At 41.6% G+C, this 26,045-nt stretch overlaps 1 protein-coding gene across 4 annotated transcripts in view; it reads right to left on the bottom strand.

The window, feature by feature from the left end:
• CPNE4 (copine 4) overlaps positions 1–26,045 on the bottom strand; it is a 429,510-nt gene that overhangs the window by 312,061 nt on the left and 91,404 nt on the right. Inside the window, exons 1-2 of one of the 4 annotated variants that reach the window (XM_030551101.1) lie at positions 14,686–14,756; positions 13,689–14,246 (exon numbers count right to left, since the gene is read on the bottom strand). The exons of 1 other annotated variant lie outside the window; for it this stretch is intronic. The gene's annotated coding sequence lies outside the window, so the exon portion shown is untranslated. Of the gene's footprint in view, positions 1–2,529; positions 2,611–13,688; positions 14,550–14,685; positions 14,757–26,045 lie in introns of those variants that run through there. 2 more of the 4 variants (XM_030551100.1, XM_030551102.1) reach the window with 2 other exon arrangements.

Here is a 26,045-nt window from a genome sequence, read left to right on the forward strand (position 1 = left end):
AATGTTCTGAACCTCCCAGCCATGTATCCATTAAGAAAGGGAAGGGAATTCACTAATTAGTAAACATAAAGCACTTTGAAGTCAATGGGACTGTTCAGGTGCTTAAAGTCATACACGTGACTGAGTTTTCCTGGATCAGGGCCTAAGACTTCCCTGCAAAATATAACCAGGGGGAGGGAAATTATCTACATGCTATTTAGTAACAAGCAATAATGTGTGGAGTAGATGTGAACAGTGAGCATAGGGGAACATACAGTAGGACACTCTAGCTACACACCATATCTTAATACATCACAGACCGTACTGCTGGAGCTGCCTTAGACAGCCCTAACTGATGCTTAGCATCAACACACCTCCATCTGGAAGTGCTCCGAGGAGCACAGAGCCCAACCCTTACCAGTGCGTGTGTGCTTGTCTCTCACTGCAAGGGGCTCAGCTGCCTTTGCTGTAAACTTGCATACGCCCTTTCACCCCTTTGCATTAGAGGGCATTTACCATGTGTAGGCAGCTATGTAGCTGGCACATCAAGATACTTGCAGCTTGTGGCTGTCAGTGAAGGATTTTGTTGTGAGAAACAAAGTGAGTGTAACTCTAACTGCCTTGCATGGAGATCACAGCAATACCTACTACATCACTTTTCACAGAGGTCAGCTCCTATTTTTTAACCCATATATGGCAGCATAAGGTCTTAAGAAGGGTGTGACTTGACCCTTAACTTAGCAAAAAGCCTTTAGGTGTACACTAACTGTGCCTCCAAATAGAGGCATGTGATCTAACTTCCATCTTATTTGTTCTCACTGAAATCTGAGTTGGTTATCGTTATTAGTACAGATATATTTGCCCACTTACAGTAATTATATCTGCTTTAAAAACCATTATAGTTCTTCATTACCAGGTCACATAATAATCAGCTTACAGCCATTTAATTTCTGGTCTAACTTATACCATCCCTGAGCCAAGAAAACCATGATCGATAAAAGGATTCTTTTATACTCAACTTTCCTGGCAACAGCTTCTGGGACAATTTTAGGGCAACTCTCTCCTTAATCTTCTCACATCTTTCTAAAGCCACTGGACACTGATCCTGCAGCAGACTTAACAAATCCTTTGGTTATTCTGTAAACACACATTGTGACACGCTGTGTTTTAAAAGTGTAGCTCAGATATTTTGTGGTGGAATTAATATGAACCTTTCACTGTACCCATCTTCTTTCTGTCTCGCTTTACCTGCAAGACCAGTGAATGCATTTCCAGCGGATCAAATCCTGAAAATTCTCTCCTAGCCGTTTCACTCAAAACTCCAATCCAACCACAGAAACAGAACTAGTACCTTTCACAGAATTAATACCCATGCCTGATAGTGCGATAGCCAGGAGTTAGGAGTGTATAAAACAGCATTAAAGAGTTATTCAACTGCTAAATGGGTTACTAAGTACAACTACCTCCACAATAAAGCATTACCAAGGCATATTAAAGTGCAATGTAATTTCATTCCAACAGAGGCTTATTAAATAAACTGTCCAGTAACTGTTTATGTACAATGATATGTGTTATACATAAGAAGATAATAAAAACCCAAGTCAATACGAATTAGTATTTTAGGCAACCTATAAAGCTGTTTGCTACAGTGCGCATATTGCAATGGCATCATTGTCACCTGTATCAATCATGCTTTCTCTTTGAACAGACTTTGGCACAGACATCGCCAGTCTGACAGAGGTTGAGTAGTGCCTTGCTCTGCAAATACTCTTCTTGAGATAAAACAGAAGTGAACAAGGCTGGCAAGACCTGACCATATCATGTCACTAGAAAGTTAAAGAATATAAAGATGAGGAACTGGAAAATGAGTGGATACATTGATAACACTGCCAGTAGCAACACATACAAACAAAGGTTTGTTTTACGAACCCAGCATAACCCAGAACACTAAAAGCAACACAGGCAAATAATAGTAATGCTAGAGCACTCAAGCCAAGGAGTTTTCCACTGTAAACTCAAAAGCTATCTTTACAAATTTTTATATCTACATTCCTCACATTCACCGTTCATCTGTAATTTAAAAATGCATCTCGAGTCATTTAGCTTTTTTTTAATTTGTATTTCTTAAAAGGTACTCAAATAGTATTATCAACAGGTCTCTGTCACTCTAGAGAGGAGTAAATATTTTTGTACAAAAATAACATCTGAAAAGTAGGCAGCAAATCTGATTGAGATCAGGCAAATGTTTTCAAAGATACTTGCCATAAGAAATTGTGACTTGTCATAAGAACAAGCACAGTATGTTGTTTTTCTGCAGTATGAACTAAAGATCATAGATGGGAAAATAAAGCCTCTTGTATCACATTATGATAGAACTGAAAGATTTTGGAAATTATTCAGTCAGGGTCTCCAGTAAATAAATTGCTCCCAAGAATGAAATGGGAAATAATAGTCCTACAAAAAGACAGCACTAGATGCACCACACTTGAGTTACTTTCAATAAATAGTTTAAGGCCTCGAGATAGTACAGTCTCTGATCAGATTACTTACATTTTATTCTAGAAATAATTAGACGATGCCCGATGTTTCATCCACCTTGATGATTACTGTTATCTGATGGTTTTTACAGCAGATGTGCCCACTGCCTTTTCAGTGACACGTCTTAGGAGTCGAGCCCACAGTGTCTCTCCTTATTCTTGAGAAGTAAGGAGGATGCCACTCACATCACATTTTACCTATCTCCAGCAGACGACAGGAGGTAGCTCTCTCTCTGAGGACGTCAGATGGCATTCTCACGCATACGAATCATCTACAGGGGCTCACTTTTGATAGTCAAAAACTACTTTCCATTAGCTAAACTACAACAATAGAAGCATATTGAAAAGTACAATTGCAAAGCTGCTGCACACAAGCATAAATCTCAGCTTCAATAGTAAAGACTAAACTGACTTTTCCTAAGGTTGTCTGTTATCTCTCCTGATCTTGTCCAAAAAGATTATTAGCGTCTCTGCTCTCTAGCACTACATATGACACCCTGATGAGGGCAAATATGTCAGCATACAGAGGTCTAAGACGATGAGTTAATTCTCTTGGAAGGTTTGTAAATACAAAATGGGTCGACTTCTCTTTTTCTATATTCATTCTGGGAGAAATTCTAGTCCCTGTGAAGACAATGGGAGTTTTGTCATTGACTTCAACGGTGACAGAATTTTACCCTCTGACTTTTCATTAAAACACATTTATTTTCTCCCCTCCCGTACTTGGTGTTCAGACATTTCCTACAAAGCTCCAGTAGCTCTGAAACTGGTTACTGTCTCTCTCTTATCGCAAAGCCTCTGTGCAATTATCGTATGAACCTCTCCTTCTCCTCCCAACCCCACGTCCACTTGTATATTTTGTAGCAAATCCATACGAAGTACTGAACAAAATAACTCATGTCCTTCCCCATTCCACAACCTCCACTGAGTTCTGTCCTACATCCCCTGCCAGTACCTTGAGCACATCCCTTGATGGCTTTTGATTATGGTGCTACATTTTCTACAGTGGGCTTTTATCCACTAGTTTAACTGAATCAGCAAACCCCCCTAAAGGTAGACATAATTTATACTGCTGGAGGGCAGTTTGTAGCTTACCCCTATGCTAGGGATATGCACTAACAGATCTATACTCACGGGTAAAAGTCCAGTTTAGTCATGACCTTAATGTCTAAGCCATAGAAAGCTCATTAGCTTCCCTTGGTTACTAACTAGTGTTGGTAAAACAGGATCCTGAAGCATAAATGGCATTCTGCTGAGTCGTTACACTTTGATTGTTGAATGATTTTTTTTACCAAATCAGGAAGTACCGAATGTGTTAGCCCTTAACAACAAGAAACTTTAACTATTCTCCTTTACAAATACAGAAACCAAGAATCATAATACAGATAAATCAAAGACTTCGATCACGACAAGCCATTAGCCAGTGCAATGATTTAATCTCACGCACGAATCAGATATGGGCAGCGGGGTGAGGGCACGTCCGTTGGGGATGTTCAATGACTGATCACATAGGGTGCAATCCTTTCTTGGCCAAAATTTCCACTGCAGTCAACATTACCAAGCATTTGGATTTCAACTTGGGTTTCCACTTTATTTTTAGCTTTGAGATTTGATATGTGTCTGAAGTATTTAGAGTGAGAAATTAAGGTATTGTTTTAGCTAACTCTGGCCCATCTAGCAGTGTGTCATCTCTTTTAGAGAGACAGCTGAATGTGGTCTACTAACACATAGTATTCATAAATCCCACCCAAAGTGGTTTCGCTGTAGGGGCACTTGGCTTTACTCGATGCACTGTACACCATTTCAGAAATGGCCCATAATGGTCAATATTTAATGCATGAATCACACTAAAAACTGTATTTTAAATGTCTCTCTCCTGTCTTTACATGGACACTTTGGATTTGTAATGAATGGTTTGTTTAAAGCAAAGAGATGAGATTTTAGCCTCTCATTTCTAATTATAAGCTACACTGGACATTTTAAATTGCAGTTATAACAAAGACAAAAGTCACAAATAAAAAGACTCCAGCTTCATACATTATCCTTGTAACTGAGGAACACAACGTGCCTCATTTTTGCCAGAGAAGGTGGCTTTGACTGAAGCGATTTCCATCACACTGGCTCCCACTGTTCGGAAAACAGGATGCTAATTCACAATACAGTTGTGGGTTTCAATTCTTTCGTCTTGAAGACGGCAAGGTTTTAAAAAACAGGTAAATTGTGCGTGAGCCATTATAACAATAAAGCAAAATTTACAATGGAAAATGATTTTCCTTTGAACCTCTTAAAAGATCTGAATGTTAGGATGGCCATTAAAGTCAGCATGCCCACAAGTAGAATTGAAATTTAATGGCAGCTAAGTAAGTGGCAATTAACTTAAAAGAAAAGCCAGAGGCACCCTCCAGTGTACCCCATCTATTCCTAAAGGCAGAAAAGGGAAGCTACAGTACCTTCTACAAGGTATCTGCTCATTCAAACAGCGCTCTGTGGTGCCAATTCCCATGTGTACAGTTGTTTCCAAACACTATACATGTATTTTGTACGTTAAAAATTGCATAAAAATAAGTTGTAGCACAGCGGCCGCAAACTGACTACAGCTGCTTCCATAGATGTGAAACTGAACCCAGAATGTCAATACCAAGCTTAAAAACATGACAAGATTTTGCAGACACTTATTCTTCATAATAACGCTCCCCATAGTGAACTGCATCCTAGTTACACTAATCCTGTTTCTCTCTCTTCTTTTAACCATACTTCATTTGTACTATATTCTAGACCTTACAAAACAAAGTATTTTTCATGTCTTTGATCATCATGTAAAGTCAAACCCTGTTGGCCAATATGCTTGGCAAGAATTCTGTTACCTTTATCTTCTTCACTGAAACTTAATGATCCCATAAAGCTTCCACTGTAAATTAAACAATCTCATCTAAGCATCTGCTAAATGTTTATTATAACACATGATGTACCGAGGCAAAATTTGTACCAGGAGTCAGCAAATGATGCATGCCCCCATCAACTAGCAAACACAACAGCAATAAACAGCAGTTTTTCATAGTAATTTACAGAAGACCAAACCAGAAACAGCTGCCTAGGTTATTTAAAAGCTTGTTAGTTACAGATTTGCTCAATTATTTATATTAGAATAAAGCTGTAAAATATTTTGCATCTTTACAATTTCTCTTGTCTCTTAGTTTCCAGGGAAATTCTCTGTAGTTAATATCCCAGGTAAGGCAACCCCAATGACTTACAGCCACTGTGTAAGTGCATAGAAGCAAAATTAGTCTTTTAACATTACTGTGCAGTTCTGCAGCAATATGTCCCAGTTGTCCATCAACAGAGTCCCTCTTGACTGTGACTGACATATTAACTCTCATTCTTCCTTACAGGGAAATGAGCAAAAGCCAAAATCAGTATAAAAGAAAATGAGCTTCCCACTACAACTCTGATAATTTGCAGAAAGTGAGAGAGAAGCTCACAGAACCAAATTAAAATATGATAAATACACTATAAACTAATACATTTCAAGCATCATAAAGGCAATAAGCTCAGAGTCACAATGGTCAATCCAGGAGAAAGATGTTTGTTTGTATTCTCTAGAGGTGCAGGGAGGGCATTTTGCTTTGCTGGCTGAATACTTCAGTCTTAGTAATTATTAAGATATAATTCACATAAAAGAAATCACAGTACACAGTAAGGTGGGGAAGCTAGTGGCATAGCAGAGCTAAACATTGAGGAAACTTTCTCATCTGGAACATACTAGGTCTCTATCCATCCAGTATTCAAGTAAAGGGCACTTTATTTTACGCTCACTGGACCTCTTCTTTGGTGCTGCCTTAACCCAAGGCAGCCTCTTAAAGAACCCTGCACTGCATACATTTCTGACTCATCAACCAGAGCACCATTGTGATTTCCATGTCTTGGTGATCTACCATAACATCCAACAGTGTCATCACAGGAGCTTGGCAGACATTACATTTCATTACATTGGAGGACCTGTGCTGGACACAGGGAGGATGACAACGTAAGAGGTAAAGGGACAGGACAGAAAGTTGGGGAGGAAAAAAGGAGGAAGGTCAAGGGAGAAAGTAGCAGATAGTCTCATTTCCTGGCCAATGTCTGTTTTGTCTGGCCAGGCTGCAGGAGCAGAGCCAGATCCATGGGTTCCGCTGCCCCAGATGAACTGGAAAGTAGCTCTGTCTGCAGAGACCCATACAAACAAACAATATGTACCTGCCAGGTAACAGTGCATCCTGCCTTTAGAGCACATCCAGCCCTGAGGAGGTCAGTCAACTGACTGGGGCTGCACAACACTTGACCCCTCCTAGGAGGCCCAGCCCCCCGTTCACACCTAGGAGCAGAGGCATGGGCGCTGGGCTGGAGTGCATTTCATTAATACTCCCTGGGCACTGCTGGCACACACCCCTCTTGGCAAAGCCGTCACAAGGCCCAATCCAAGGGAATGGTGCTTTTGCTCCCCTGACGCCTGAACTAGCTAAGCATCTGCAACACTAGAGATGGGCTCCCAGAGCCAGAGCTGGCTTTCACACCCTTCTATAGTGGCCTGGACTGGGGGGTGCTGGGATTCTCCAAACTTCATAGGCGAGGGGGGCTTGTACACCCCGCCCCCGCTCCTCAAAGCTCAGGGGTGTTCGGATCCAGGGGTGTGGTTTGCCCCCAGCTCTAGTCAACACACACGCGTGCAGAAGGTGCAGCTATAGCTCAGCAGAGCTGGGAGCAACGTCCCTGCCAACCACACCCAACAGCCTCCTCCCTGTGGGGCCGGTCCCAGGGATCCCTCGGGACCGGCTGCAACTCACAGCGGGGCTCGCAGCTGCTGCAGCAGCTGGGGCCAGGTCCAGCCGAGACCGCTGCAGAAGGGGCGTCCCCGGAGCCTCCCTGCCCGGGCAGAGGCGATCGCCCCGCGGGGGGAATCCCCATCACAGCTGCTGCCACGCTGCGGCTCTAGGTCAGTTGATGCTCCGGCGCCCTCTAGCGACAAGCCTGGGTAGCGGCGTCTATTGATGCCCCCAGCCTGCGTGCCCACCTGGATTCTGCTCCCTGCCTTACTCCTCTTCCTGGTACCCGAGTCCGACAGACAACGCCCCTTCCATTTGTCATTACCCCTCTATGGTCTGCTACAGCAGTTTGCTCCTGGCTGCATTCAGCCCTTCCAGCAGAACAGCCTGTTCAAAGGGGGGAGTTTTAGGTGAAACTTCATCTAAGTTCCAGCTTGATAATTACAGGGTCTTTTACTTCTTATTTTTACCTGCTTGACCCTTCCTTTGTGAGACTGTAAAAAAGACCGGTTATTATTTTGGGGCACTTTTATGTATACACACACATTATTTAAACAACCCTGTCAGAGGTAGATGTAGCTAACCTTTCAAAGCTCATAGCATGTGCAGAATCACTGTTCCATTATATAAATTTGAATAGAATGAATCAACAAGTTGACAGGTCACACAATTATACAATAAATTTTTTATCTGATTCATCATAATTATTTTAAGGTGATGTCTATAACCAAACCAACAGCATGCATTGTAACAAAAAGTATAAATTCCAACTAAATGGAAACAATTCCTTCAAGCAAGCAATAAACTATAGCCCCCTAAATCAGGTTCACTTGCTTGTGTGTGAACTTTCAAATATAAAGGATGAAATCTTTTCCCTACTGAAGTCAATGGGAGTTTTGCCACTGATTTCACTCAGGCCAGGATTTCACCCAATAGATCACCTCACACAGAGAAAGTGAAAAATTGTGGTTAGATTTTATGCTGTAAAATTTGAATGTGGTCACTGACTGAATTGTGTTTCTGTGTTCTGGCAATATGTATACACTATTCACATTCCATTTTTGTGGCTTAGGTCAGTGGTTCTCAACCCTTGGTACGCACACCCCATGGGGATACATCAACTCATCTAGATAGATACCTAGTTTTACAACAGGCTACATAAGAAGCAGTTTAGTCAGTTCAAAGTAAAATTTATAAAATTTATAAAACTAAAATTTTATAAAGACAGTGACTTGTTTATACTGCTCTATATACTATACACTGAAAAATAAGTACAATATTTATATTCCAATTGATTTAATTTATAATTATATAGTAAAAATGAGAAAGAAAGCAATTTTTCAGTAATGTTCTGTGACAGTTTTGTATTTTTATGTCTGATTTTGTAAACAAGTAGTTTTTAAGTGGAGTGAAACTTGAGTTACGCAAGGCAAATCAGACCCCTGAAATGGGTACAGTAGTATGAAAAGGTTGGAAGCTACTGGTTTAGTTTGTCACCAAAATCCCCATATAAAATACTTTCCAGCCTTATGGTACAGTTGACTTTAATGCCATATATATTTTTTATAAAGTCTAGTCTATACACACACACATATAATGCAAGGGCGCCTATGACTCTGATTCAACCATGCAGTTAGGCTGGAGCGCATCCCTCATCAGGACAGCACTTGAGCATGTGCTTGATTTAAAGCATGTGCTTAAAAATCTACAATTACTTTAGTGAGTGTTAAAGGCACCTACCTCCCACTGAAAGTCAGATTTGAGCACCTGCTTAACTGCTGTCCTGAACTGGGGTACTTTCCTGAATCAGGGCTAAAAAGGAAAGCACTATGCTCAATAATGTTTGTACGATTGTAGAATAGCACTATTTATTTTACCAGTTTGTGATAGGCATGTGACTCTTGAGTGACAGACTAGAGGGAGAGCTAGTAGTTAATGTATCAGGTCACCTAAAGCCTAGTCTATACTGCAAAAATAACCCATTGTTGACTACTGGTGTCAGGAATGGATGCAGCTGAATTGATACTGAACATCTTAGCAGTAAGTGTAGACAAGGATGCACTGCACACGGCACCATTTGAGTAACAGTAGTTAAAACCTTCTCAGAGCTGCACCCGTTGTCAGCAATGGGTAAGTTTCATAGCGAAGACAAGCCTGTCAAGAATTACATTTATTTTAATTCACATTTTAAAGCTGTGCATTACATTTTTCAGTGCAAAAAATACAGTAACAATATAGTTGAGAGTGTTAAGACACAAAATTAAGAAAATCACAGTTATGGTTCCCACAGCAACCATAACATAGTTCTTTGTACATATGTTATCCCTCTTCTTTGTGTTTTTAAACTTCATATTTGCTTGGAGCTGCCTAGGTGGGGCAGTGTATCAGATTATATGCTGTTAAATTCTATGCCTTCATATTTATGTGAAGTATTACTGAGTAATGGTTGCCTTGGAAACCATAACTTGGAATACTCTGATTTTTATGCATTCAAATTCTCAACCCTACCATTGCATTAATATAGTGGACTTTCTCTTCTGCATCTGCTTGTTGCTTGAAGTGTGAAAAGAACTAGATAAAGGAAAATTGTGACAGCCCATTCAAATAATTGCACGTATTTTTATTGGATATGAGACACTCAAATACAGACACAAATGTATATGTCTGTCAGAGAGAGCAGTCAAATACAAGACAATGGTATATAATGGAACCTTAACATTGTGTGCTAACTATTATGTACTATACCTGGAAATGCATAGGGTCATGTTTATGTTATTGTGGGATACCCAAGATGTAGTTACAGATGTGTGATGCAATCAATGAAATTTACATTTGCCTGTATATATCTGGAGTGCCACACCTTGGAAAACTGTTAAAAGTTGTATGTCTAGGCTATGATTTTCTGCCAGAGGCATTTGGATGCCTGGTTGTCATTAATGGCAGTAATCTTGCAAATAGGTGAATTATACAATGTGGTAAATTTGACCTCCTACTTCAGACCAATTTCTGCCCTCAATCATGCAGATTGATAGCCTTTGTAATTTTATACCAGCTAATTGAATTGAAAATGCTATTTATGTTCATATTAATCATCTCTTTTTGGAATTTTGCATGTCTCTTTTCCTAAATAAATTAGATAGTTGAGTTTGAATTTAGTTAATAAACACATTGCCCTCTACGGCCCCGATTCAGGAAAGCACTTACCATAGAGCCATCTCTATTCAGCACAATAGTAAAGGGACTCCAGCATCCAAATCTCCCCCCATCCCCCATTGCTCTGAAGATCTCAAACCACATGTGTGTGTGCATGATGCAATTTTCAAATGTAAATACCTTTATTGGACCAGATTCTCAGCTAGCGTAAATCAGATTGCTCCATTGGAGTTCATGGAGCTACACCAACATGTACCAGCTCAGATGCAGTATCTACTCCACTATTTCTTAATGGAAATTGCGTCTCACTTTTCAAAGACTCCGGCCTTCAGGCAACATTATTGTCTTTTTGTTTTATAATAAAAGGGCTTTGGGTTTCATGGTGTGGGGTATAAGGGCCTTTTCACACTTGGAGAGGCTAAATTGAATTTACCCAGACTTTCCCCCCCAAATTCCCATGAGCCAATATCAAAATTGAGAAATGTCAGTCCAAAAGATGTGCCCCTTCCCCCAAAAGTGAGTTCCATAGTAAAGGGGCTTACATTGAAAGTATCTCTTCAAGCGAAGGTTGCTGCTATGCAGCTACTATGCTAAACATGGGCAAGCTTTAGTTATTTATTTTATTTTTTCAGAATTTTAAAAGCAAAACCAAACCATTTTTACAGCCACAGGCTTTGAAGCTGGGCAAGTGGCTCTGATGGGCTGTGAAGCTGGTTTGACTCCATCTGTGTATGTTCACTGTCAGGTATTCTAGCAATAGCACCAGAAAAGATGAAGTCGTAAACTGACAGAGCGTTTCTTGGCTATGTGCTAGCATGAAGGCTTTTCTACACTACGAAGTAACGTTCTGGCGATAGTACAGCAATGTAAGTAACATCAGTCCTTTGTAAGGCATCTGTCTAAACATTCACAAAGCTCTTTGGGACATGGGCCATCTTTTGGTCCTGTGTTTGTACGGTGCCTAGCAAAGTAAAATCCTGGTTCACAACTGGGACACCTAGGCACAACTGCAATACAAATAATGACAAGAATAATAAAATACATTTCAATATCTGAACCAGTGCCTTTTTCTTAGGCTTTTATACTGCTACTCTTCGCTGTTTTAGCTGAGCATGTCTCTCTCAAATCAATATCCCCACCAACACCATCTCTTCCTTCACTCAACTAACAAACTTTTGTGGTCTCTCTGACAGTCGCTACTACATTTACATCTCTGATTTATTTGTCTGATTCTTTAAGAAGTGAGCACCTAAATGAATTCTACTTTGCAGCAGCTCAGCTGGAAACATGAAAGAGGACCAGATGCAAAGTTATCTAAATCAATTGCACACACAAAACCAATTGTGTAACAAAGAGGCACTATTCTGCAGTCCTTAATCAGCCAAAACTCCCTATTGAAGTCAACAGGGTTGATTAAGGGCTTCAAGATCATGTCCCATTTCCTTCTCTTTTAATGAAAAGGTTTATTTTGAGCTCTGAAAACATCAGATTATATGAATTAAGTAAATCCAAAACTCACACTGTAATGAGAACTGAACTTTGCTTCATGCTTAATCTACCATACACAAAAATTAATCACATTAGTGCTCTCCCTTATGTAGAATACCAAATAAATAATTAAATTTTGCCTGGAAAGATTTAACAAATAACGTGTGTACTCCAGTTGAAAGTTTTAAAGCAAATGTGGAATTGACAGTGGAAGATGTATGGCCCTTCAAATATACTGAATTGATCTCACACTTGTATATCTAGCAGGGGCTTTTAGAAGATTAAAGAGAAAACTCCCTCAACTCTTTTCTTTCTTGAAGTTGACTTTGAAAACAGCACTCACACCACTGCAACTCAGCACCCAGCTTCCAATTACAGAAACTAATCCAAAAGGAAGTTGTATGAGCTAAAACTACAAGAATAAAGAAACAAAAACATTGAAGGACCAAGTTCTCCCCCCTCAGTTACTTTGGTAAGTTTAATCAAATTGCCCAAAGTGAAGGAAAAGTTTGCACTAAGGAAATAAAGAATTCTGATTAGCTGATACTAAATATTTTGTTATTCAAAAATACTCAAATTAATATTTTCAAGTTAACAGACAATGATGTGGAGTTGCTTGTACTAACAGCAAGAAAAACTCAGCTGACACTTTTCATAATTCTTATTTCCAACCTCATATAAAGATGGAGGATAGTACCTGTGTGTTGATCACCCTGCTGTACCAGTGCTGCTGCTATTAAGCACGCACCATGTATTCTATGCAACTCATTACCTATGTATGAGCCATTTCTGGTAGCACTATTTTATTCTATTATGAGCCATCATTCTGCATGCTGAGACATTTGAGCTGTACCTCATCAGGAACTCTAGCACCAGTTCAGGCAGGTAAGAGAGGCACCAAAGACCCACAAACAGAAATAAAGAACGAAACAGACACCACTTCTCTATGAAACATACCTAGCTAAATAAAGGTGGGCGGGAACTGAGAGGATAATCAAATAAATATTGACATTCTTCAGGAACAGCAATAAACTTTTGCCTTAGGACCCAAAAGTCCTTGTGTGTTTTGCCCTGTAATATCATCTGGTTTAATTTTCCAACCCAAGACACATTATTATTGCTCTCCAAATACTTCCAGCATTTGTAGAGTGGCTCTTCAATATTATTTAACAAACTGCTGCTGGGTTGGTCTCTGGGGAGCCCCCTTTCAGCTTCGTTTTAGGCACTTGCCATCCAGCCGGCTGCAAAGGAGGAGTTGGGGATAAACACACACGAGCACACAGAGAATATCGATCCAGTTCATCATAGAAACGAGAACACTCGCTGAAATATTAATCTGTACTCAACTGTAAAAATAACAGTGAGAGCCAAGTTAGCATCGTGCACTTCAGCACGATGGATCAAATTACGTTCATTTCTCTTCAGATCAAGCTAGCAAATAGAATATATGCTGGAAAGGCGATGCCTAGGAGATCCACAACAGTAACACTGCATGGGAAATCAGAGTGCCAAGAGGTCCCACCTAGAAAAGCCAGCGCGTAGGTCATTTACAAGCTCGGGTCATGGATTGCTAGTTAGCACCACTCAGCAGTTATCCCCAGCTGGGGAGAAAGGGAGAAGAAATTAACTAAAAAGTTTCTTTTCCTTAAGTGTAACTACATATTTTGGAGAAAGTTAGAGCCCCACAGCCACTGGAACAGACGCTTCTCTCAGCAGCCAGCGCATCACCTACCTGTGCAAGTGATCGGGATGGAGCAAAGGGCTGGTCCCAGATTCTTGTGGAGCGGGGTGAGGGTGTCCCCTGTTTGTTCTTGAAATTCTGGCTCCTGGGCTTGGCTGGTTTAGAGAGAGGAGCTTGTGGAAGTGCTGCTCTGAGGGCAGGAGCTTGATCCCTCCGGAAAAGCCGGCTCCATCCTCAGGGCATCGGGAAAGCTGGCGGCTGGAGCATCGATGGCCGCGGCGAGGCGAGGTGGGAGGTGTGGCGCTGGGAAACAGCAGCTTCACACAATGAGAGATTTCCACCTTCTGAGCAGCCCGGGCGTCTTGCTCTGGAGGAAGATGCTGGGCTGAGAACCCTACTCGAGCGCCCCCTGGTGATTCTGGCTAGCACAGCATCACCCCAAGCAAGGTAATTCCCTTCCCATGATTTAAAGCTCTCCCTTTCCCTCCGGCAACTTCTCAGTCCACAAAGCCCACGGCTCCCAGCGGCGCATTTGGCAATATATGTACATTCAGTTAACGCTCTTCCAAGAGCAGCTTCTAAATCGCCACAGTCTAAGTGCAGTTACACCTGGAAAGCAAAAATGAGTGAACATTCAAGTTCCTAACAAAGATCGATCAAATATCCGTGCCAGTCACAGCTTCAGTCACATGCATACGATACAAACTCCCACCTCCTTCAGCACTAGAATCCGGATGCACAGTTTGCACCTACACAGAGAACCTCTATTTCCAGAGTTCAATAGGTTGTGCAAAACTAGCCGGCTGCTGCTGGACAAATTCAGAAAAAACAAACCTTCCCCCTTAAAAGAAAGATACGGTGAGGGTGTTAGGGTCTCCTCCACCCCTAAAACTGACAGCTGTGTTGGAAATTTTAAGGTATCTGCAGCTTCAGCACGTTCTCCCTGATGCTCAGTGGAGGAAGAAATTAACCACCCTAACCCTACCCGCATCTTTCCAAAGGACTAATTCAGCTAGAACGGTTTGAAAAGCAAACACACAAAACTCACTGTACATAATCTCCCAGTAGCCTATCAAAAGCAGTGGAATTCAAGACAGAGTCTGTGTATGTTAATACCTCCAGATGCACAGACTGAGAATCCTGACACAGATGAGACAGTCTAAATGCCAGAGGGAACAAAAGACACTGCTCACTTAAAATGATGGCACTGCACTAGCAACACCAGGGGTTAGGGAAGGGTGGATACTTTCAACCTGCAATAACTTGGTGGGGACAGGACGGGGAGGAATAACAACCTTTTATTATACATGTTTTTTCCCCACCCACTCTCTGCAGCTCTATGTACACATGCTGCGCTGTATGAACAATTACAGCTGAATCTGAAGCATGGTGTTCGGATCTCCAGCTGAACTTTTTCAAAGCACTGGAGTGTTCAGATCCGGGTTTAAATTTGGGCCAAACAAAAATCCCACTCACACCTCTAAAAAGGAAAGCAAAGCCTAGGGTGGCAAAGGCCCCAACTTGGCAAGGTCCTTAAAGAACATACCTCACTTAAAGCATATATGAGTAGTCTCAATGAAACTATTCACGTGCTTAAATTAGGCACATACTTAATTAGTTTGCTAATCTGGGGCTATAATTTCCATATATCTCCCTAAAATTGGGTAGGAGGAAGACCTCTAAATGGAGGAAGGATGGTCTTATGGCCAAGGTCAGAGACGAGGCATTGCGTGATGGAGGTTTGGTTCCTGGTTCTGCCACAGACTGCCTGTGTGTCCTTGGGTGACCAGTCACTTAGGTCCTGATCCTGCAAACACTTAAGCACACATGTAACTAGATTTGTATCTGTCAGTAAAGCATGTGCTTAAGTGTTTGCAGGATCAGGCTCTTAGTATCTCTGGCACAGATATGTAAAGGTTTTTAGGCCTAGCTGATTTAGGACCTTAGATTCCTTTGAAACATTGGCTCCCAAGTGCCTAAAGTCACTTTTGAAAATGAGGCTTTGTTACAAACAGATAGTCAAGGGTTAATAGAACAGAAGTACTTCATATCTCTTTGCCTGTAAAGGATTAAGTTCAGTGAGCCTGGCTGTCACCTGACCAGAGGACCAATCAGGGGACAGGATACTTTCAAATCTTGAGGGAGGGAAGTTTTTGTGGGTGCTGTTAGTTTTTGGTGGTGGTTCTCTCTGGGTTCTGAGAGTGACCAGACGTGAAACCAGGTTTCTCTCCCATCTCTCTGATACAGGCTCTTATATACTCAGAATAGTAAGTACTAGGTAGATAAGGTGAGTTAGGCTTATGTTTGTTTTCTTTATTTGCAAATGTGTATTTGGCTGGAAGGAGTTCAAATTTGTATTTTGCTGAAAGGAGTTTAATTTGTACTTGTATATTTAGGCTGGGAGGGTATTCCCAGTGTCTATAGCTGAAAGACCTTGTAACATATTCCATTTTAAATTTACAAAGATAATTTTTACTGTTTTTCCTTCTTTAATTAAAAGCTTTTCTTGTTTAAGAACCTGATTGTTTTTTTATTCTGGTGAGACCCCAGGGGACTGGGTCTGGATCCACCAGGGAATTGATGGGGAGAAAGGTTAATTTCTCTCTGTGTTAGGATTACTTTCTCTCTCAGGGAGAGTCTGGGAGGGGGAGAGAGAAGGAGGGGGGAAGGTGGATTTTCCTCTCTGTTTTAAGATTCAAGGAGTTTGAATCACAGTGATCTTCCAGGGTAACCCAGGGAGGGGAAGTCTAGGAGAAGCAATGGTGAGGGAAAGGGTTTACTTTCCTTGTGTTAAGATCCAGAGGGACTGGGTCTTGGGGGTCCCCGGGCAAGGTTGGGGGGGGGACCGGAGTGTACCAGGCACTGGAATTCCTGGTTGGTGGCAGCACTACAAGTACTAAGCTGGTAATTGAGCTTAGAGGAATTCATGCTGGTACCCCATCTTTTGGACACTAAGGTTCAGAGTGGGGAATTATACCATGACAGGCTTCCAAGTCAGTTAGGTATTGTAACACTGAGCAGAGTAACACCTAAATATCTTTACAAATCTGGGCATTTGAGGCCTCAGTTCCTCATCTGTAAAATCTAAGTTATACCCCTTACATCACAGGTACTGGGAAGATAAATTCATAAGCCTCTTGTGGGGTACTTTGATACTACTACTGACGGAGGCCCTATAAATACAGAGACAGACACTGCAGTGATTTTCCCCCAATATGAAGAGTAAATATCAAGATATCTACAAAGACCATTTGAAAATAAATTTCTCCAGTTATGCAATTCTCCAATGAAAGGGGATCTGAAACAGAGACAGTCATTTCTGTGCCCTGAACCTACTCACGTCAAGTGTTTGCAGAGCTGACAAATCCAGTCATGCTGCTCCTAAGCACTATGAGGTGTGAAGTACAGAAAGCAAGCAATGTAATCATATTCAGTAGCCAAAACCTAGAACACTCAGCACAGGCCTTGCATGTTAAAAACAAAAAAACAACAACAACTTGTAATAGAGATGAATTCCTCTGCCAACAAGCCTCAGCTCTCTAATTAGAGGCACTAACATAACATTGTCAGTGTTTGTAGAAGACATTAAAACATACACTGTAAACCTTGATTTTTCTCAGTGCAAATTAAAAGCAGCATTTTACTGTGCACATTATGTAAAATACAGTGACCTGGAATTCATTCCCAGTATAAAAATCAAAGATGAATCATTGTATTTATGCACTCACAAAAATAAACTTAATTTACTTCTATAGCATAGAGTCAGATTTACATAAAATTCATCAAATCATAATCTGTTGTTATAATCAGTGATTTCCTTGTCTTTTCCACTTACTTCTTCCCTGTAACTATTTCGGCCAGTGTAAAACTGTGTTGTCTGCCTTATTCCTTATTTAGATCATTAATGCATAACAGCATGGCCATGTAACTACTCGAGTTCTCAAGAAAACCAAGACATCCCCATCTTGGTTTCATTTTGATCACGAGTCTTGAGTTTAATAACATAAGGGGCAGTAGCATCACATTGTCCTATGCCAGTACTGATGGAGCCTCTCATATCACAGAGGAGGAAAGCACTGGCATATGGCCAAGGAATGAAAAAGAAAGAAATGAAGATTTACTAAAGGAAGGTACGTTATTCCAGAGAAACCATAGGTGTTAATGACAGGCAGGACCACATAAAGAATTCATGTACTGTATGCTGAGTTTGGGATCCTTATTTGGTTGATTCAAGATGAACAGTTTTCAATTAGATTTTTGCTTTCTTTTGTTTTCATCTTATACTCCACTGTTCAAAGCAGCCTCTTTTTTCCCTCTCACAGATATGTATATAATAAGTACTTGAATATCACCCTGTGATTATTTACACCTCACTAGTATGCTCCTCACCATTTTGTCTCCTTGCGGGCATTAACTGCTACCTCTCCAGCTAGTGTTGCTGAAGAAACCTCAGTTGTTGAAGCTTACAAATGGGACAATTAATTGTTGAAAAGGAGAAAGACATGGATACCAAATATACCTGCTTCCTCTTGTGGGTGGCATCAATATATCTTCAGTATACAACGGTCTCTTTAAAAGAGAGAAAAGATTGTGTCCCGTTTAATATAATTATGGTGAAAACAGCTGTTTGTGCTAATGACTTCAAATAGTTATTTAAATTAAATTAATTATTTAAAATATTTAGTATTAGTATCACTCACTTGGTAACATTCCTATCTTTGACCCAGCAGGGTATAAGAAGCTTTGGCCACATTTTGGGCAAGCACCTCAATCATCAGCTAGCCACACATCAGACATGAGGATGGGAATGCATGGCCAAAAATCACAGGCCTCTTCAGCTTGAGCCAAATGAGACCCTCCATTAGTTTTATTGGTAGTAGGGTTATATCCGTGTGTTCAGGCCAGCCACTAGAGACTGAGACAGTTACAAAACCATAAACATGAGCAGATCTGACACAAGCCAGTACTTTAAAGGCCATAGGTTCAGACTGCAAGCCTGGGCTTCAGCTCATATTCAGTGCTGATGCTGCAGGAGCATGCTGTGCTCTCAGAGAGTGCTGAAGATGACACACTCAGGTGGCTTTCTATATAAGGGATAGCTCAGTGGTTTGAGCATTAGCCTCCTAAACCCAGGGTTGTGAGCCCAATCCTTGAGAGGACCATTTAGGGATCGGGGCAAAAATCTGTCTGGAGATTGGTCCTGCTTTGAGCAGGGGGTTGGGCTCGATGACCTCCTGAGGCCCATTCCAACCCTGATATTCTATATAGGTGAAATGTGAAGATGTCATGGCACTTGTAAAAAAAAGGTGATTTTACAGTCAGTGTTCTCTCTTCAGCAGAGAGTTCCAGAGTCCAAGGCTGCATGTGTGCTACTGCTGAGTGATCAATGACTGACAGTCACTGCCTCATCATTATTTAGCTCATTGATTTGTAGCTTTCTTGGGAAACTTTGAATATGAAAGGTGCTAACACAAAACATGATTCTATCCTATTTTTAGAATTCTTTCTCTGTAGTGAAATGCCCTCTACCATTAAGCCATAATATCAGGTTATGCAGCCTCCCTGAACCAGCCGTCATAACAGGACCTAATTTCAATGACACATCCAGCTGCAAATGCTAAAACAGATCAGATTTTTTCCCCCTTTTTCCTGCTTTAAAAGCATTTTGAAGAGAAGCAAGTGGTAGATATTGTCTTCATGGCCACTGGTCTGTTACTCCTGTTATCCCAGGAGACATTTGCATATTTCTGTTTGAAACTTTGGGAAGTGAACATAGAGTTTGTGAAAGTTTCTGGACAAAGACCAAGACCCTGCTTTTCAAAAGTGACTAGTGGTTTGGGGAGTCTCAGGTTCTGGGTGCCCAGGTGAGACACCTTAAAGGGGTCTGATATCTAGAGAGTGCTGAGCACTCACCTTCTCAAAGTCAGGTTCTTTTATAGTGTCTCAAAATGAGCACCCCAACATTGAGGCACACAAGTGCATTAGTTATTTTGAAAAATCGTGGTCCCAATTCCTATTTATTCACAACATTTACAATTTACAGCAGGGAAGTATAAGCTTCCCTATTGACTGTCCTGGAGCTCAACCCCAGAAACCTGTTGTATGGGGCAATGTGGTCCATTCCAAAAAACAAAATATTTGTGCCTCGGACATATTATTATGAGCCTCATGGATACAAGTCATCCCTGCTGGAGGGCATGGAGACCTGAGCTTTTTCTAACAGACATGATGCTGCTCTCAGTTTTGCATATGGTGCCTAGACACTTCAGGGTTAGGCACGTTAAAAATGCATACAGAGAGATAATAGTATTCAGAGAGGAGTTGAATTCCACCCAATGCAGAAAATTATCCCAACCCTCTCTTCAGTTTGGCACTAGAATTTTAATGAGCAGCTCCCAAGAGTTGCTGTCAGAACATCATTGCCTTGGATCAACTGAATGTATTATAGAAAATAAAAAAGACAGGAGATTTTTGAATTAAGGAGCTGTGATTACATCTTGGGGTCTTGGTGATTATAAAAAATCAACCAGCCTCTGTTATTGTGCTATGTATCATCATCTGACCCTTTGGTTTGGATTACAGCCCCAGAACTCAAGTCTTACCTGTTGTTTATTCTTTCCATCAGTGCTTACCAAACTTTTGAAAGTGGAGTTCCACCTAAAGAAAATGAAACCAATAGTGTTCCACAAGGACTACACTTCCTAGGCTTTGTCTTCACTGCCAGCATAAAGATGTGTTCTTACTGTGGGATAACAAATGTGCATTAGCTATTCCATTGTAAAATCCTGGTAAAGACAAGGCACTGTAGTTTCACCCTGAAGTAAACTAGGCAAAGTCAGCCAGGGCTGGGGATATAGCACTGACCTCATTTAGCCATCTTGCAGTAAACATTATAGGTGCCTTGTCTCTAGAGGAGCTGGTTGAAAATATTCCAGTGGAATATTTTTCTGTCAGAAAATGCCATTTTGTCAAAATTAGGTATTTTCAGGAAAATATCAATTCTGATAATGTTTTGGAAAAAAAAAAATAAAAAAAGAGCGAGGCTGAAAAATTGAGATAGCTGAGGAGTTGTTGCGGGGGTGACATGGTGCAGCAACCCTGGACTTGGGTTTGTAAAATATCTGGTTATTTTTGTTGCTAATCAATATACTACACAAAAAGTCAGCATTGTACCATCCATCGTGCAATATAATGCCATATTCAAGAGTCAATAAAGGCTTGTCCATTAGAAGGAAATCTTGCACATATAACATCAGCAACAGTAAAAAATCTAGCTAATACCCATGACCTCACACACCTACTGATGCAAGACAATCACAGCAACAACAACCCTTGGAAATTAACATCACCTATTTGGCAAGATTGTTTGTTCTTTCATTATTAACCTTAATTTAGCTCTGGCTGTAAAGAGATGTCAGGCCAAAAAAGGGGGCAAGAAGATGCATTGCATCCTTAACGCCCTAAGAAAAAATCCTGCTGTGGAGAAAGTGAGAAAAAGATAATGAAAAAGTGAAGTGGGAAGAGTTGGCGATCCTGAGCTACAAAAATAGCTCCAGTACAGCCTATCAAGCCTGATCATGGAACACATTTTTTGCCCCAAATGCTACCATTACAATTCCCCCAGTATCTCAAAATCTATTGTGTTCCCTTACAGAGAAAGCCTCCCTCATAGAAGAGATATGCCATCCACAGGGACGAGAATAAAAATTAGCCTCCATCTGAAAAAAAGAATCTGTCACTACCTGGAACTTAGGAAATGACAGCCTGGTGCCCCAGAAATCCCAGAGAAGTTCTGTGATGGGATTTGGTGACAGTCGTGCTCACTGATGCTAAAACATGCTGCTGCTTTTATAGAGCTGCAGCTCAGAGGCTGAGATTAGTATGGGCACAAGAGGGAGGAGAGCAAGAACATCACAGATGAGCAAAAAATTAAATCTTTACTAGCCAGTTTATTAAAACACACTGCGTATCTCAGTTTTGACCATTGTAGCTAGCAGGCCAAGGGCCTCCCATGGAGTTCTACAGGAAAGCCCAGAGCTGCTTTCAAATTTAGCACTCCTTGGATCAAGATGGAGCATGATGGGTTGGGACCTGTAGTCTCTGCAGGTTCCAAGTCCATAATGAAGTGGAAGACAGGTACAAATGATACAATCCATTAGGTGCAGCCCTCAGGCTCAGGTCAATTTGTCAATAAGACCCAGAGATGGCCAATTATTGGCCACTCTAGTGTAGCTTCTAAAACACATGGTTTCCCAACTCTGGGGCGTGACCCACAAGGGGGTTGCAAAGAGGTATCAGTGTGTCACAACCACCTTGCCCTTCCCATATTGCTAAACAGGAAGGTGGGCCCTGATTAGATTCCAGCTAGAGGGAAGGAGATCCAGGAGGATCCTGATACAAAAAAATAGGGTCAGTGATACGGAAAAGGTTGAGAAGCACTGCTCTAGCTTATGCCTGGTTTCCTGACATACCGGTACATTTTGAACGTTGTCATAAACAGATAGTTAAGAGTTAATGCCTCTTTTACCTGTAAAGGGTTAAGAAGCTCAGTAAACCTGGCGGACACCTGATCAGAGGACCAATGAGGGGACAAGATACTTTCAAATCTTGGTGGAGGGAAGTCTTTGTTTGTGCTCTTTGTTTTGGGTGTGGTTCGCTCTTGGAACTAAGAGGGACCAGACATCAATCCAGGCTCTCCAAATCTTTCTAAACCAGTCTCTCATGTTTCAAAATGGTAAGTAACAGCCAGGCAAGGCGGACTAGTTTTATTTTTGTTTTCTCAACTTGTAAATGTCCTTTTTTGCTGAGAGGATTTTACCTCTGTTTGCTGTAACTTTGAACCTAAGGCTAGAGGGGGTTCCTCTGGGCTATACGAATTTGATTACCCTGTAAAGTACTTTCTATCCTGATTTTACAGGGATGATTTTTACCTTTCTTTCTTTAATTAAAAGCTTTCTTTTTAAGAACCTGATTGATTTTTCCTTGTTTTAGGGGATTGGATGTGGACTCACCAGGGATCGGTGGGGGAAAGGAGGGGGGATGGTTAATTTCTCCTTGTTTTAAGATCCAAGGCGTTTGGATCTGTGTTCACCAGGGAATTGGCCACCCAGGGAGGGGAGAGTTTTGGGGGGACAGGAAGTGCTCCAGACACTAATTTCTGGAAGTTGGCAGAGTTACCAGATCTAAGCTAGTAATTAAACTTAGAAGTGTCCATGCAGGTCCCCACATTTGTACCCTAAAGTTCAGAGTGGGGAAGGAACCTTGACAAACGTATATAAAGGTTCAATGCAATCACCATTTGTTCAGCCATGGGTTAAACTGTATAAAGAGGAAATTTAGTGCAACTTATGTTATTTCAGCCACTGACATTTGCTCTCTTTTTTCCTCCACTCAGTGGTTTTTAGCTACTCCACACTGCTTGCATTTCTAGCACTTTTGTCATATAGCACCTGATTATGCCAGTCTCATGCTATTTTCCTTAGAGAGGGAAAAACTATAAAGCTCGTTTAACAGTAGTGATATAGTGCTTTTTTTTCCAACAAAATTGGCTGAGAGGGAGAAAAAGCATCTTTTATTTAAAAAAGTTTGCTTAAAATCTCCCAAACCCTTTGTGTCGAAGTTTCACACACAGCAGGAAGTATCTCTGTGTATCAGTAATAAAAAGTCTCTGCTGATGGGTCAGAGCTGTTTCCTTGCAAGGTGTCAGAGTTTCTGAATGCAGCTGTAGACTTGAGATCTCATAGGATATTTAATATCTCACATTTCCTGTATCCTATAGTTTATACTATAATTTCTTCTGGTCTTTTCATGAGTGTATGCATACAAAGGAAGGTACTGGAACTAATGAGCATTGACCAATAATGAGGTATCCATTGTCCTTAAATAGCTTGAACTTTCATCATTTAGATGCCTAGTTTAATGTAAGCATCTTCTGTAACAGCCAGAAATCTAGGAGGTAAGGTTACCTCTTAACTGTCACTTGGGAGGAAGTCTCATCTCCCAGCGATGGGATGTAGAAATAATATAGTTTTAGGCTTCATTATTGAGGCCAATGTTTTAAATAAGGACAGGAGATTTTCTCTGAGCACAATTTTGCTAATGTACCCATCCTGACTGAGGGAGGTTCTTTTGTGTGATGTGCATGTACCAGTGGAAATACATGATTGTGATTTGTTTCAGCATTAGATACCTTATTTTTTACTTCTTCAGTGGGCCAAAGTCATCCCTGATGTAACATTCCAGCGATTGTGCTATTAAGTCATGCTCTGTGTCTGACTGTAATTCTTGTGAAGACCATGGCCTCCTCCTCATCTTTGTTTTAAGTACTAGTAGTGATGGCCCTGGTAGGCAGAAGACTGTGAAGGTTAGATATTAAACAGGTGATTGCTTGCTCCACTACTATGGGTCTGTTTCTAAGTTTGTGCGGGAGAGGGAAGAATAACCTGGGCTATTTTCTCCTCTTCGTGAGTGAAACTTGAAAACCACTGAGGTTCTCTACAATGCATCTGGGAGAGACATGAAAGAAGAACTTAATTCTGTCAATTACACTTGTGAAGCAATTAAAGAATCAGGACTAGGCCTGCTTATGTCAGACAGTGTGTACACAGAGCAGTTAGCAGCATGACAGCTGCTTTATTTCACTTCCTCAGTAATTGACACAGAAGCATGGTTTGGGTTTGATTTCTGTATTTTGCAGTAGTATCAACAAATTCACCTGGAACATTACTGTTGCTGCTTCTTACCCATCACTCTTCAATGACACCGCAGGTTGACTTGGAGCAGATAACAGGAGACTGATTCCCAGAGGATGACTGGGAATAGGAAGAGCTGTTAGGTAGCTTGAGAAGCTCTCAGATAAAGAGGAACAAATACAAGAGAAATTCATTACTCATGGGAGGGGAATTCCTCTGATTTCTTAAAATATAGGATCAGGCTAAAACGCAAAATTAAATCCTTACTGTGCAAGTGCCCTGCAGGCTATTAGATTCACTGTTAGGCCTCGTCTACACTACACGTTTAAACCGAATTTAGCAGCCTTAAACTGATTTAACCCTGCACCTGTCCACACAAAGAGGCCCTTAATATCGAAATAAAGGGCTCTTTAAATCAGTTTCTGTACTCCTCCCCGACGAGAGGAGTAGCGCTGAAATCGGTATTGCCATGTCGGATTAGGATTAGTGTGGCTGCAAATCGACAGTATTGGCCTCTGGGCAGTATCCCACAGTGCACCACTGTGACCACTCTGGAAAGCAATCTGAACTCGGACGCACTGGCCAGGTAGACAGGAAAAGCCCCGCGAACTTTTGAATTGCATTTCCTGTTTGCCCAGCGTGGAGCTCTGATCAGCACGGGTGGCGATGCAGTCCCAAGTCCAAAAAGAGCTCCAGCATGGACCGTACAGGAGATACTGGATCTGATCGCTGTATGGGGAGACAAATCTGTTCTATCTGAGCTCCGTTACAGAAGACGAAATGCCAAAGCATTTGAAAAAAATCTCCAGGCTATGATACAGAGTCCACAGCACAGTGCTGTGTGACAAGCGTAACGGAAAGCCAAACAATCAAATGGACGCTCATGGAGGAAGGGAGGGGGGACTGAGGACTCCAGCTATCCCACAGTCCCCGCAGTCTCCAAAAAGTATTTGCATTCTTGGCTGAGCTCCCAGTGCGTGTAGGGTCAAAGACATTGTCCGGGGTGGTTCAGGGTATATCTCGTCAATTTACCACCACTTCCCCCCATGAAAGAAAAGGGGAAAAAATCATTTCTTGACTTTTTTCAGTGTCACCATATATCTACTGCATGCTGCTGGTAGACGGGGTGCTGCGGCACTGAACAGCAGCATCCTCTCCCCTCCCTACCCCTCCCTGGTGGCAGACAGTACAGTGCAAAAGGACTGATAGCCATCCTCTTCATCATCCCGTGAGGCTCCTGGCTGGCCTCAGGTGAGGTCGGCCGGGGCCCCTGGGTAAAAATAGGAATGACTCCTGGTTATTCCCAGCAGATGGTACAGAACGGCTGGTGACCATCCTCATCATAGCAACTGGGGCTGAGCTCCATCAGCCCCCCCCCTTTCATGTCTAAAGAAAAGATTCTGTACTGCCTGGACTATCACAGCAGCGGGATGCTGGGCTCCTCTCCCCCCTACCGTTTAATGTCCTACCTGGACTATCATAGCAGCTGGAGGCTGCCCCCCCTCATTTTATCTCACTAAAAACTCAGTGTTTCTTATTCCTGCATTCTTTATTACTTCATCACACACATGGGAGGACACTGCCACAGTAGCCCAGGATGGTTGGGGGAGAAGGGAAGCAACGAATGGGGTTGTTGCAGGGGCACGCCCCGTGAATGGCATGCAGCTCATCATTTCTGTGGGATCTGACACGGAGCAGCTGTACTCTCTGGTTCTCT

This window comes from Gopherus evgoodei, chromosome 2, assembly GCF_007399415.2.
Source record: "Gopherus evgoodei ecotype Sinaloan lineage chromosome 2, rGopEvg1_v1.p, whole genome shotgun sequence".
NCBI classification, from domain to species: Eukaryota; Metazoa; Chordata; order Testudines; family Testudinidae; genus Gopherus; species Gopherus evgoodei.